The following is a 16,487-nucleotide window of genomic DNA, read 5'->3' on the forward strand; positions in this document are numbered from 1 at the left end:
TGACTTTTGCTGCGATAAATGCTTCCGTTTAAAACTAGCTTTAGATCTTTTCCGCAGAAACGACATAAGACGTCCAGTAGGCTGAGCTTAAATGACTATTCAAAGCCCACTTACACTATTAATATTCCATATATATATATATATATATATATATATATATATATATATATATATATATATATATATATATATATATATAAAAGAAATACAGTGCGTTTCACGAATAACACTAATGCCCATCTTCTGAAGAAACCAAGGCAGATAGAAACATGAAACCTTTTGTAACCTTCAAGGGACATAAAACAGAACATTGTGTTGATAAGGAGAATCCCCATGAGGTGCGCTCAAGGAGGTAACGAGTCGTAACTACAAGATTTTAAATAGCAACCCCCATCGTGTGGTGCCTAGTTTGAAAGATACTCACGTGTAGAGACAAATTTTGGAAACTACATGTCCCTATCTAACATGGCGGCCATCCTTAAAGTACGTTCCACGCATAGCACTAAGGCCCATCTCCTGAAGAAACCAAGGCAGATAGAAACATGAAGCTTTTGTAACCTTCAAGGGACATAAAAGAACATTATGCTGGTAAGGAGAATCCTCATGAGGGCGCCCAAAGGGGTTACGTTTGGTAACTTCAAAATTTTTAAATAGCAACGTCCATCGTTCGAAGGGTAATAACGCGTAGAGACCAGACCTCGTTCACAACCAACTCTAAAGTCTAACGTAGTCCTAGTTCGAAACGAACGCACAATACACGTACCACACGTTTAGCACTGTAACAGGATTGCAAATAAAAAACATGCAAATTGAATTGAAACGGATAGAAAAGAGAGTACCATAATATTAACGAAAAATGAACCCTGCGAGGCTCGAACCCTGGACCGCATGCGTTACCACTGCTCTACTGTTGAAGTGCTACTCTTGCTAGTGAGTAGATGTATTTCATGAGGATGAGTTGCCCGTGGTGGTGTTTTGGTGTTGGACACAAGGTACTTGAGCAAAGTTATTCTGTTTACTCGTGCACCGTTATCAGATATGGTTTTCCGACCAACACTGCGCTACATTACAGCCCGGAGTAGTAGGTCTGAATGCCGTACACGAGTGTCTGTATTGGTGCGTTTGACCTTCCTACATTGCAGACATAATGTGGTCATGTGGTCCCTTGAACAGAGAATTAAAATTGTGTTACTCTTTGGTGCTACGAATCGTTCGTACAGTGCAACAATACGGTTGTTCAATGAACAAAACATGCGCAACCCGATTAGTGTTTCTCCTGTACGCCATTTATTACTCAAATTCTTTACGACAGGCAGTTAGGCCAATGCTCCAAAGCCTCGAAACCCTATTGTTTCTACGGAGGAGACACAGATACAAGTGTTAGCGGAGCTGACTGTACATCCTCAACAGTCCATAACAATGGTGGCTCAAACGTGTGGTGTATCACGCACAATGACATACAGAATCTTAGAAAAAAAAAAAACTTCCATCCATACAAACCACATATGATCTAATAGTTAAGTGTACATAATCCTGATATGCGTATCGAGTTTTGTAACCAGATATGTGAGGCATGACGTGTGGGACCATTGTGCTGACAAACGTGTTTCAGCGATGAGAGTACGTTTTACTTGAATGGTAATTTCAACAGGCATAACTGCCGATAGTAGTGTGATACAAATCCTCGTGTATTTCGGATGAAATACATCTACACACAACACCAACAGTCGCTGAATGTCTAGGCGGGTATCTTAGGTAATCACATAATCAGGCCCCTCTTCATCGATGGAATATTAACAGGTGAGAAGTACCTGGCAATCCTGCAATATTTGTACCAATGATTGTGGAGGCAGTGGAAGAGAATCCCAAAGAATTTGGAAAGATTCCGCCTGTTTTTCAGCTTGATGGCTGTCCTGCCCATTTTCACCGTCTTCAACGTGACTATTTAGACGGTGTTTTTCTGCGACGATGGATTGGTCCTAAAGACACCATTGAATGGCCAGATCCTTGACCAGATCTTGCTCTACCCGACTTTTTTCTCGGGCTATTTGAAGACTATTTAGTTCCGCACACAACCGAACAGCATTGCGGATTTGTGCCAATGCATAGTTGATGCCCGTTATTCCATACTTAATGACTTGTACCCGGATTCGAGAGAAGTTCGTCCTATGTTTACATTACTAGCAGGATGTGAGCAGTGCACAGTTCAAGCATCTGCATTAATGTGGTATGTCCCAAACGGTACCATGTTTCTTTCTACTTACAGCTTTGCAATGTTTCTTCGACCGTACTTTACGGATGGCCACCATGTTGGATAGGGATACACTAGCGACATGAAGTTTCCAAAACTGGTCTCTACATGTGATTACCTTTCAAATGAGGTATCACATGATGGGGGTTGTTATTTAAAATTTTGTAGTCATCTCCGTAACCCCCTTAGGCCCCTTTTGGGGATTCTCCTTAGCATAATGTTCTTTTTTTATGTCCCTTGAAAGTTACAAAAGGTTTCTCCCCTGATGGGCGCCCTTGCTTGAGGTCCCTACTTCGATTCACAGCTCGCGCCTTGTGGACTTTGTGGTGGACAAACACGGTGCTCGTGTGTTTTCTCGGGGTTCTCCCGTTTCCTCCCAACTTATTCATTCCACCATTTCATTCATTTCTCATCATCATCATCTCCTTTAGCTTAACCGGTATACACGTGGGACGTAAAACTAAAGATTTGATTTCATTTCCTTTCGAGCACACCTAATGGAGGTTTTCCTTATTAGCATAATTTTCTGCTTTTTGTGCCTTGTAGGTTACAAAAGGTTTCATGTTTTTATCTACCTTGGTTTCTTTAGGAGACGAGCCTTAGTGTTATTCGTGGAACGCACTGTATATATTTATTTATTCCCAAATCCGTTGTTTTAAATTAAAATAAACTTTAAAAATAGCTGAAATCATCCTTATTCTCGTTGGTTACAGTTAAAATCACTCAAGAATAAGTGATCGAAAGGAGTTCTCCGAAGAATTTCGAGATTTCCTTATTTAAACAATGAGATAAGAAAATAATTTTTGTAGATAAGTTTCATCCAAATCATTTCATTTTAATGCAATAGGCAGTACGTTTTCTTCGAAAATTTCTAATCATTCCTAGGGCTTGCGATTAGTCTTTCGCGAGTGAAATAATAAATATATGTTCTCTTTTCCCATTAAAAAGAAAAAAAAGATACACCATCATTTTTGTTAATAAAATACTTTGGTGGAATATTGAATATATTTTTTTAAAACTCGTCAGTAATTTCTTCTGCTTGAGGGTAAAATCAGTCAATAATATAATAGATAATTATGCCCTTCATTTTAACAAAGTATGTCCCTGGGAGTCGTAAAAATTCTTCGATTTTTATGAAACAGTAAAACTGTTACATGGTAAACAATTGAAAATTTTAATTTAAAAAATCTCATTCTTCTACAATGTACACAATCACTAGTGCTATACAATCTAGCGTTTGAACAGTTATCAACGTGCCAGCAGGGCCCACAGCAAAAGGAGGCCATTTAAATTCCAAAGATTATGATGTTACGGTGTTAAAACCGATTTTTCAAGTTTTATATTATTCCTTTAGTATTGATCCATAGTCATGTAACATTTCGAAGTTTGTGTCTATAATAATAATAATGATAATAATAATAATAATAATACGGTAATCAGAAAGGATGTCACAATCTCTCTCTCTCTCTCTCTCTCTCTATATATATATATATATATATATATATATATATATATATATATATATATATATATATATATATATATATATATATATATATATATACAGACTGTTCCATAATTCGTGTTATTTTCTACAGCGCTGGGAGAAGATGAAGTTTATACACTATTAATGTAAAATTTGGCACTCTTATTGAAAAATATCTGAATTTTTCGAATTTCTAAAGAAAATAAAAAAAATTGCTGTTTAGTCCCCCTTTTAGGGGTGTAAACACGAAAGTTCATTTTCCTTATGGGAGATTCAATGTTAAATTTTAGAAGCAGTTCTCTCCAATAATTATTCGTGAAGATTTTGGAGCAAATGAGTTGTATTTGTTACAAAATGCAAAAACACTCATTCACAAAGCTAGTAAAGCCGTCTCAAACATTATTTTGCGAAGGTCCCCCTTTTGGGGGGCAAGGGACGTAAAAAGGTAGTGGGTGATATGTTACCAAAATCACAAAATTTATTTTCGGAATGCCAGTAAGCGTGAGATTAATCACAAATGTCACAGAATTAATGCTCCAATGTCCTTACATGTAAGAGTGACTGATAATGGGGCTACAGCCCCCTTTCAAAAAGAAAAAAAGAAAGAAATCACCATAAATATCCTTAGTAGGGACATACGAGAAGAAGGTATTTATGTTAATTAATGTGAAATTTGGCGTCATTGTATCAAATGAGTATGCGTTTTTCAAATCTGGAATGTTATTTTGATAACGCACCGTCTTAGGGGGGCACAGGGGGCGAAGCACTAAATGATGGATCTTTATGAAAATTCAAAATTTTGTTCCGGAAATTCCAGTGAGCGTCAGATTTTTCACCACTGTCACAGAATTAATATTCTAATGCTCCTTGCATGTGCCAGTGACTTATATGGGGCTATAGCCCCCTTTTAAAAATAATAATATCACCATAAATATCCTTAGTAGGGACATACGAGAAGAAGGTATTTTTTTTTAATTAATGAAAAATTAGGCGTCATTGTATCAAAAGAGTATGCGTTTTTCAAATCTGGAATGTTATTTTGATAACGCACCACCTTAGGGGGGCACAGGGGGTGAAACGTAAAATGATGGATGTTTATAAAAATTCCAAATTTTATTCTGGAAGTGTGAATGAGTATTAGGTTAATCACAAATGACACAGAATTGGTATTCCGATGCTCCTTGCATGTGCTAGTGATTGATGTGGTGCTAGAGCCACCTTCCACAAATCACCAAAAATTACGATAAATATCCTTAACAGGGACATACCAGAAGAGGCTTTTTTTCTATTGGTCGATTAATGTGAAATTTGGCGTTATTGTAATAAAAAGTTATGTATTTTCCAAATCTGAAATGTTATTTTGGTAACAGGGGACAAAGGACGCGGTTGGTAATTTTTGGCTTTGGAGGGTACAGGGGCCGAAGTATAAAAATTCCAAATTTTATTGTGGTAGTGCCAGAATTAATGCTCCTATGCTATTTCCAGGTACAATCCGCAGCAAAGAACCTGCAACATGAGCATGTAAGTTTATTGTGAAACTACGACTAACAGCACAGGGAATCAACGTAACGTGAGAAACCTCGGCGTCCTCCCCTGTACACTTATTTTGGAGCAAAAGACTTCGTCGTTTCACAATAAACATATATGCTCATGTTGCAGGTCTTTTGCTGCGGACTGTACCAGTGACTGATATTAGGCTACAAACCTTTTACATAAAACAATAGAAATTCATGATGAATGTCCTTATACGCAAGGACCTACTGGCAGAAGGTAAATATTTTTCATTATTAAAGTGAAATTTGGCTTTATTGTCGAAAAATGTTTGTTTAGAAAAAGAGCTAAAGCGACAACATGATAACGGTCATGTGTTGATCTCTTTTAGTGGCGTCAACTCAAAATTTGATTGGCCTAACTGGAGTTTCAATGTAAAATGCGGAAAGCAGTTTGCTCTATATTTATACGAATTTTTAAATTAGCAGTTTTAGGTAGAAAATACGATACCATTCCTCTTCTTCCTCCCCTTTCGTCTATGATGGTACATGCGTTTCTAGTTTTATTACTCCAAACCTTCAAATTGGGGAAGATAGGCAGTAAGAAAAATTCAAACTTTTCGTTATTTCCCGTGAGCGTCAAAATATTTGGAAATATACCAAAATTAATGCTTGGAAGCTACCTCCATGTGCCAGCGACCACTTTAGTAATTCAATTCCCCCTTCCCGGTCCCAAAATCATTTAAAGAACCACATCACTTTGTTTTATTATCTTCCATGCTTCTCTCTGGCCTATTCAGAATGCATGCTAAGATATGTGTGTTTAAGAAGCACTGGAACACGTCCGAATCATTTGTTGGCGTCCCTCTGTAAGCTGATTTTAAGCAATGTCAACAAACTTTTGTTTATAAAACACCCTCAACTTCTTGTTCCTGACTCAACTTCTCGTTCATGTGTGCTGACAACAGTTTCAGACCTTTTCTTATCGCAATACACCAACGATTTACGAGTTAACGTGTTGACAGTTCAATAGGATTTCGTGTCTGTAATCAACACCTGGGTTAGATTGACTTCTTCGGAAATGGACATTACATAGTAGGTGAATCTCGGGGATAGACTGGCTTAATCATTTGATAATTACTTGTCGTTTCCAGTATACTTTAAGAGTGCATTCATACTGTAGTGTCCTTCGATCATGCAGTCTAACTCAGGATCAGCGTGCTAATGTAATTGAATGGTACATTTTATCAGAAAAATCTGCAAGAGCAACAAGATCCCGTATAGTTAAAGAACTCGGATTAAAAGTACACGATATGCAAATTCACCGTTTGTACAAACAGTTCCGCAGCAATTGTTTTCACACTGCCCATCTTGCATCTAGAAAAAGTGCAGGAAGATCTCCAAGTGTATCTACAGAAGAAACAAAAAGACAGATGTTGTTATCTGTTACTAGTTCACCGCGGAAATCCCTTGCTCGTCGAAGCTTAGGCTTAAATATTAAGAAAACTACGCTACAAAGAATTTTAAGAAACTTGAAGGTAAAACCATACAAGGTCCGAATGGTTTCTGAATTGTGTGCAAGTGATTATGGTGATGGTGTTTATTTCTGTAACTGGTTTCTCGAGAAGTTAAATGAAAACCCTATGTTCTTATTTCAAGTGATGTTTTCCGATGAAGCAAAATTCTTCTTAAATGGTTCTGTGTCCTCATAACATGCAAGAGATTGGTCATCGATACAGCCGAACGTGAGATCAGAAGTGTCAATAGACAAACGAGGAATAATGGTATAACTGCGACTGAGGTGATAGGACCTTTCTTTTTTGATGAAAATGTAACAACGTCATCATACCCAAAGCTACTAAGAGAAAAACTATTTGCTGAACTTGATCGTTTAAATTTAGATCAAAGTGATGAATTATGGTTTATGCAAGATGGAACGCCAGCGCATCGCTCAAATACGACTATAAATCTTTTGAGAGAGAAATTTGGGGAACGGATTATTTCTATGGGGTCAAGTGTCGAATGGCCACCAAGAAGTCCGGATCTTACACCATGCAATTTTTTTCTTGTGGGGATTCCTAAAACAAATTGTCTTCCAAAAATCATGTAACAGCGTACAGGACTTGAAACAGAGGATTGTCCACAGTATAGTCATGATCACTCCAGATATGTTGGAGAAGGTGTTCACAGTTTCTTTAGTAAATCGCATTAATTTATGTCTTGCTCGTTCAGGAGGGTATGCCGAATAAAAGTAAGTTGATTTTATGGGTTTTACACTTAGGTTAATGATCTTTTTAAACAATTAGTGATAGTAGAGCCAAAAAGAGTTGTTTTCAATAAAGAATAATTTCCAGCAACTGATTCTTATTCCTCGGGAAACATTTGTTTCTATTACAACCGTGTGTCCGTGTGTATTACGTCTGCAGCACATACGAGTAAGTTGTTATATGGAAAGTTGGATAATACGGTTATTGTGTAAGAAGTAATGAAAATACACGCTTTTTCTTTTTACGAATAAAGCAAACAATATTGAAACTTAAAGCTCACTTTTAATTTTTAAGATCTTACTTTTCATTAAGATTTTTTTTTTTTTTTTTTTTTTTTTTTTTGTTCCTGCTACGTTTTCCATTGTCATTTTGTGTTCTATTTCGAGATGGTTCTGCTTAAGTGTGTAGAAAATACGTAGGTGATTTGAGTGAGATTTTCTGCTATAAAAAGAGCCCTAATTGATTTTTAAAAATATAAAATTCTTTGATTATATTCCAGTGACAACATAACAACAAAGCTATATGCATAATCAGTTACACTGACGGAAGTTATTCATTTACAGTAATTTACAGGTTTATTGTATATTTTATTTTTTTTGTTTTGCAATAATGACAACTTACATATTAATTATGACATATTTATTGTGAATTTTTGTGATTTTTGGAAGAGGGCTGTAGCCCATATAAGTCACTGGAACATGCAAAGAGCATTGGAATATTAATTCTGTGACATTTGTGACTAATCTCACGCTCATTAGCATTTTCAAAATAAAATTTGGAATTTTCATAAAGATCCACAATCTTATGCTTCGCCCCTTTGCCGCTAAAGGTGGTGCGTTATCAAAATTATACCGAATTTTAAAAAAAAAATGCCAGCGCCAAATTTCACATTACTTGATTTTAAAAAATAGCTTCTTCCGGTGTGTCCCTCTTAAGGATATTTATCGTGATTTGTGGAGGGGGGCTGTAGCCCCACATCAATCACTGGCACATACAAGGAGCATCGGAATCTTGATTCTGTGTCATTTGTGATTAATCTGATACTCATTCACACTTCCAGAATAAAATTTGGATTTTTTAAATAAAGATTCAAATGCTTATGCTGCGCGCCCTGTGCCCTCCTAATCCGCTGTCACGAAAATAACATTCTATATTTCAGAAACGAATACTTTTTTATTAAGATAAATTATTTTACATTAATTTGACAAGAAATAATGGTTTCTCGGATGTCCCTGCTAAAATATTTATGGCTATTTTTTTATGTGATTTTTGGAAGGGGGCTGTAGCCCCATATTAATCACTGGCACATGCAAAAAAAAAAAAACATCGGAATATTAATTCTGCAAAATTTATGATTAATCTGATGCTCACTGACATTTCCAGAATAAAATTTGGAATTTTTATAAACATCCATCATTTTATGCTTCGCCCCCTGTGCCCCCTAAGGTGGTGCGCTACCAAAGTAACATCCCATATTAAAAGACACATACCTTTTTAGAACAATAAAATTAAATTTAACTTAATTGATTTTTAAAAAATAGCTTCTTCCGGTATGTTCCTGCTAAGGATATTTATAGTGAATTTTTAATATGATTTTTGCAAAGGAGGCTGTAGCCCCATATCAGTCACTGACTCATGCAAGGAGTATCGGAATATTAATTCTGTGACATTTGTGATTAATCTGACACTCACTGGCATTCCCGGAACAAAATTTGGAATGTTTATAAAGGTCTATCATCTGATGCTTCGCCCCCTGTGCCCCCTAAGGCAGTGGGTACTAAAATAACATTTCAGATGTGAAAAACTCATGCCTTTGTGCTACAACAACGCTAAATTACACATTAATTGACAAAAAGTGCCTTCTTTTCGTATGTCACTACTAAGGATATTTATGGTGATTTTTTTATTTTTGAAAGGGGCTATAGCCCCATATAAGTCACTCGCACATGCAAGGAGCATTAGAATATTAACTCTGTGACAGTGGTGAAAAATCTGACACTCACTGGCATTCCCGGAACAAAATTTTGAATTTTTATAAAGATCCATCATTGAGTGCTTCGCCCCCTGTGCCCCCCTAAGGCGGTGCGTTATCAAAATAACATTCCAGATTTGAAAAACGCATACTCATTTGATACAATGACGCCAAATTTCACATTAATTAACATAAATACCTTCTTCTCGTATGTCCCTACTAAGGATATTTATGGTGATTTTTTTCTTTTTTTTTTTTTGAAAAGGGGCTGTAGCCCCATTTTTAGTCACTCTTACATGTAAGGACATTGGAGCATTAATTCTGTGACATTTGTGATTAATCTCACGCTTACTGGCATTCCGAAAATAAATTTTAGGATTTTGGTAACATATCACTCACCACCTTTTTACGCCCCTTGCCCTCCAAAAGGGGGACCTTCGCAAAATAATGTTTGAGACGGCTTTACTAGCTTTGTGAATGAGTGTTTTTACATTTTGTAACAAATACAACTCATTTGCTCCAAAATCTTCACGAATAATTATTGGAGAAAACTGCTTCTAAAATTTAACATTGAATCTCCCATAAGGAAAATGAACTTTCGTGTTTACACCCCTAAAAGGAGGGCTAAACAGCAATTTTCTCTTATTTTCTTTAGAAATTCGAAAAATTCAGACATTTCTCAATAAGAGTGCCAAATTTTACATTAATAGTGTATAAACTTCATCTTCTCCCAGCGCTGTAGAAAATAACACGAATTATGGAACAGTCTGTATATATATATATATATATATATATATATATATATATATATATATATATATATATATATATATATATATATATATATATATATATATATATATATATATATATATATATATATATATATATATACAAATGGTAATCAGAAAAATGGAAACACCTGAACGAAATTGCAACTTACCAGATTAGTATGGTGTCGGGCCACCTTTCGCCTTCAGAACAGCCTTGATGCGACATGGAATGGAGGCATAGAGGTCGTGAATGGTAGCAAGTGGAATTTTACACTATTCCTCGTGCAGGGCATCGGCCAGTTCTGTGAGAGAGGATGGAGGTGGAAATCGTCGCTGGAGTCGTGTTTCCAAGACGGACCACAGATGTTCAATTATGTTGAGATCTGGGGATTGGGCGGGCCAGGGGAGGTGTTGAACTTCATCCCGATGTTCCTCAAACCACGCTGCAACAACGCCAGCTGTGTGAATGGGTGCATTATCATCCTGGAAGATGGCGTCATTGTCCGGGAACAACATCCGGACCATAGAATGCAAGTGGTCTCCTAAAATTGCGACATAATCGTTAGCAGTGATTCGTCCGCTAAGTGTGACCACAGGACCCAATGAAAACCATGATATTGCGGCCCAAAGCATCACCGATCCGCCGCCATATTTCACAGTTGGGCGGAGACACTGCAGATCATAAGATTCTTTTGGCGTTCTCCACACATAAACACGGCCCGTGGTTGGGAATAGGGTAAAGGATGACTCATCCGACCATATCACACGTTTCCAATCCTCAACGGTCGAAGTTGCATGGTCGCGGCACCATTTGCGGCGTGCGAAAGCGTTATGATCCCTGATGAGCGGTTTGGCCCATGCAACACGACCCCGTAAGTTCATGTCATGTAATTCGCGGCGGACTGTAATTGTCGAAACAGGGTGGGGGAGGTGCTGATTGAGTTCCTCCGTCCTTGCTCCGCAGTGGCACGACGGTTCTGCGTGACAATGCGCTTTAATACCCGGCGTGACCTGTTACTCATGATTTTCTTCCGCCCACTGTTCCGCTTCCCCGATGTGGTTTTCCCGTGTGTTGTGTAGGCCGTCATCACCTTCGACACTGTCCCACGCGACACACCTAACACAGTAGCCACTGCCGTCACACTCACTCCACATAACCGCGCACCAACAATTTGCCCTCTTTGAAAATCTGAGAGGTCTCCCACTTTACACTACCTCCGTCTGCTGCAGCCACTGGACACTGCTGTTCCACTGCGCCTGACGTAATATGGAGACCGACCTAACACACCACCCCAGCGGTCCGGCGCTGCGGGCGCCACGATACCACTGCCAACCCATACATCTGACGTGTTGCCAACCACAGGTGTTTCCATTTTCTGATACTCATCTCTCTCTCTCTCTCTCTCTCTCTCTCTCTCTCTCTCTCTATATATATATATATATATATATATATATATATATATATATATATATATATATATATATAAACATTATATAACTATTATATAACATTATAACATTATATAATATATAACATTATATAACTATATAACTATTATATAACATTATAACATTATATATAACATTATGTAACTATATAACTATATATAACAAATCCTGACTGAGTGGGTGAGTGATTGATCAAAGCTCAGGCCAAATTGCTTAAATTAAGAACTTTAAATTTTGGATAGCGCATAGAATTTGTGACGTAATGTACCATAAAAAGTACGAAAATCAAGCAATGACACAGGACGTCGAGACGATATTCAATCTCCGTCCATCCATACAATCTGCAGCGTATCAGCATCAATCGATTGGACAACGTTGGTAATTCGAGTACGAAGTGTTGCAATATCTGGAACAGGGCTTTCGTAAACACGGTCCTTGACGTGCCTCCAAATGAAAAATCGAAGGGGGGGATATGAGGGGGAGCGCGGTGGCCAGGAGATTGCTCCATCCTGATGTCTTTCCAAACGATCCTTCACATCTAGAGACCAATGAGGGGGCGCTCCATCGTGCTGGAAAGAGGTTATGTGTGGCTGCAGTTCCAGCACCTGAGGGAGTAGGTACTCATGAATCATGTCGTAGTAAGTAGACCCAATAACCGTGTTCCCAGCAAAAAAAAAAAAAAAAGGACCAATTATCGATCATGCATTAGAGCACATCAAACTTTTAGTTTTAGGCTAGATCGAACATGTTCACGAATGAGGAAGTTCAGAACCCTATATATGAATGTTATGCTGGTTAATATATGCAGACACGTGGAACGTGGCTTCGACTGAGAACATGACCAGTGGCAAGTACTGCTTGATTGTTTTCGTTCGTTAAGGCCATAATGCGAGCAGCAAAGTCAGTCCGCTGAGAAAGGTCAGTTGGCTCCAAAGCTTGTGTAATTTGCACTTTGTAGGGATGCAGCTGTAACCACTTGTGGAGAACCTTATGAATTGTTGATCTCGGGACATGCAATTCGCGTGAAGCATAACGGACCAATTTCTGAGGGCTGCGCTGAAATGTCACTTGCACGTTGTCTATCACTTCTTGAACCACACCTGGTCGTCCACTCCGCTGCAAGCCCATTACGCTACCTGTCTCTAAAAACTTTGCAGCCCATCCAATTATGGATTGTTTTGATGGCTATCTCGTCCATACTTCTGGCGGATTTGTCGCTGCACATTTACTAGTGATTTACCAGCTCAGCTTGTACCACATACACGGCCAGCTCAGCATAGGACCACCGATTTGGGCCTTCTCCTGTGCTGTCGTCATTGTCGCTCACAACAATCTGCAAGTATACAAAAAAACATGTCAACTATTAATTTCATTAAAAGGATCAGAGTAATAAGAATACTACTCAACTATCATAACTTAATAAAACTTGGAGAGTTGTAGAATACGTTGCAAAAAACCAAATGTCTTTATCTGCTATAGTTTACGAGCTATATTTAATTCTAATGGTTCCAGGACTTTGTGGACACCCTGTACAATTTTTATATAATATGAGGAAGTAGTGACTGACTAGTTCGAACATACAAAGTAAAAAAGTTTTCTATAGCTTAGATATAAATCTTGCGTGACAATGAACTTCGGAAGAGTGGAAGGGTGGAGATCTTTTGGAATTTCCGTGGGGGCCATGCATACTTAGTTATGCTACGGCTTTGGAATTTAATAAGTGCAATGACCTTGGAATTTGTGGAGAATTATCTTATTTCTCTATTCAACGCCCGACACTGACAGTCTTGTGATTACTAGAGAAAAAAGCCATATCTCCTTACTGATATTACACGCAATGATGTTAGTTAAAAAACAAACAACTCTCCTGTGTGTTTTATGCGTATAATGAAAAAAAAAACACCTACCGAAACAAATCACAACAGCAACAAATCCATTTTCAAACATCATATAGAGACACTGGCTCAAATCCTTTGGGAATGAGGGGAACATGTCCCTCCAATCTTGGAACTGGGGGGGGGGACTGTTTCCCTAATAATCCGATTTCAAATGTGTTTTTTGAGGAGGAATGTGATGATTTGTGTTGGATTGCCACAAGGGAAAGTGAGATGAAATTGATGTCCCCCCTCCAGAAGTCTCAAATCTGCCCGCCTCCCAATGTTGAAGACAACTTTGTTCCCCTGATCCTCCACACCATTGTTTTACAACTTCATAAATATTTTGAACATCCTTTAAAAATAGTAGATTATGGGAACGGTCTTATCCGCCCCCCCCCCTTCCCAATATTGAAGACAGACTTGCAGCGTTGTATAGAGACATTTAATGATATTACTGCGACACTACGAACACAGAGTAGTATTAGGCCTACACATTCATATCTAGGTCAAACATTTTTTGGCTCGACATGCATCCGTCTGATTCGGCTCGACTCAGCCTTGGTTATTTTGCACTGACGAATGCGTACTGACTTGGATCAAATGGAGTCTGAGTTGGATCAAGCCATGCCAATGTAAATATGTTTTCTTTTTAAAGTCTGAAAATCATAAAAACAGTGAAAGAAATGTAATAAACCTAACTTTTGATTTAAATTTTTAAAGGGGAATGTAAAATAGAAAAATAAAGAAAGAAGAGTAATGAATTTATTCTTTCTTTTGTAGTTCAAGTTTGTGTTTTCACAGCCTTAGCCAAGTCGACTATTCCACTGTGTATTATTATAAAGTACATCAATTGTAAAAAATGATTATATTATTTGCTCTAGATAACTTTGGTCACGCCATTAATATAACCAAATTAGCGCGGGCATAGACCCAAAATTCGCCTGCATTAAATGATATCGCAGATAGTAGATAGTAAAAGTGGGGACGCCAGGGATGTCCAAAGATGGAATCAAAAATAAAAAGAATTAAAAAAGTACTTGTATTAAACAAAAACATTGTACTAAACCAGTGGTTTGCAACCGACATGTCGCGACACACTGGTGTGTTACACAGTTTCTAATGCTTCTTGTAGACGATCCAAGAAAGCTTGAACAAGACCATTCAATACCTGAAATTTACACGTTCAAAGGAGTATTGTTCGAGACACTTGAACAAGAGTCTCGAACGGACTTGAAACAACTTTTACACGATCATAGAGGTATTGAATCTGTTTTATATTCTTGTTAATAGATGGCAGTCCAAAACAAGAGACTGTAACTATGAAAACAAATGAAAGCGAAACTGCGTACTGATTTAGCTCAGACCTGCGCATGAATAGTTATAATATTAGCATATTTTTCGTAACTTTCTGCAGGCATTTGTAATTTAATAGATTATATTAAATAACTTAGAAAACAGGTCAATTGATTTTGCAGCAATCCCATCGAATTTTCACTAAGTAGTTTGTCCCTTTTACATTAAATGCGAGTTAGGTGACGTTAAAAAAGTAAAGTGCTGCTTAGGTATAAAATCGTTCCCTATACTAAGCTTTTTTTTAAAAAAAAAAAATCTGATTCTTCAAATGGCGTGCTGATCACAGAACCACACTCAAAAAGAAAAATCGAACTGTTTCCTAAAATTGTGTGTATCACGAGGCAATGACTGCCATTTGATGTTATTTATGCATTAGCATCGAAGACTGTTTTAAGAAAAGGCTGAAATCACAGAAAACCAAACGAAACAATGATAATATTTTTCATCTAGAGGACTTACCGCCCATATCAGCATCAGACTTTCTTCACAAATCTATCCCTGTTTTGGTACTGGTTAAGAATAACCCGTCAAACGAATAGTAATTTTACTGTTAAAATGTGTGAGTGTGTATGAAGGAGAATTATCTGAAATACCGTAATGTCCCACTGTCGAAACATGCCTGTATGATGTAGGAAACCAGTATTTTATGTTTATAAGTTTAATGTTACCAGTATCAAATCATTACAAGAGCTATAGTTCAGTTCAAATGAGTGAATACTATGTCAAGGGTTTGTTGCACTATTCTAACTTATACATGATTCTTATTCTTGTACTATAACCCCAGTCGATGACGCGCCTGCTCCGTACGGACTACTCTCCTGTGGACCCCCTTCAATGCTCCTGCCCCGACACTGTTAAATAGCATCTCGATTTTATTTATTTATTATTATTTTTGCACAGTCTTGTATGTAGCATATGTTAGGATGCACATTTGTACCTTACGGAAAAGAACTAGTAAAATTAATCTGCACGCATGAAAGCAACATCTACCTTAAGAAATAACTTCTCAAATACTACGTGTGGATTTCGTGATAAAATAATTAGATTACAGTAGGATAACATGTAATCATTTCCAGGATACTTCAGTTTGCAAACATATTATCAATCTGTACGCAATTATTTGATATTATTAGAAATTAATAACAGTACAAAACCTCTTATTAAATCAAGAAAAGTCAGTTATATGTTCTTTTTATTTAATGGTCTCTTCTTTCTTAATCTACACTCGGTATTCTTGTATATTAAATTCTCAAATTAATACTTATACTTCTCACTGCCTCAAAATTTAACAAAAGTTATGGGCGTGCAAGCATTATAACTATATAAATCGTGAATATTATCAATAAAAAAATACTAACAATATCTTGCGGCGCAAATATTAGCTTTTGTTTATTATAATACACACTTGGAATATCAGATAATTATGGAAAAGAGTAACGAAAAGATATTTATTCAACTGCAGCTAAGTCTCACGACGGCATCATACTTGTTTTGTATTTTCCTGCACTCAAACTCGAGCGCTGATTGGCTATTGAATGCTCTTGAATTGGATTGTTTAGAACGGGACCG

Source organism: Thermobia domestica, chromosome 9 (genome assembly GCF_964235325.1).
Source record: "Thermobia domestica chromosome 9, izTheDome1.hap1.1, whole genome shotgun sequence".
In the NCBI taxonomy this organism is placed as follows: domain Eukaryota; kingdom Metazoa; phylum Arthropoda; class Insecta; order Zygentoma; family Lepismatidae; genus Thermobia; species Thermobia domestica.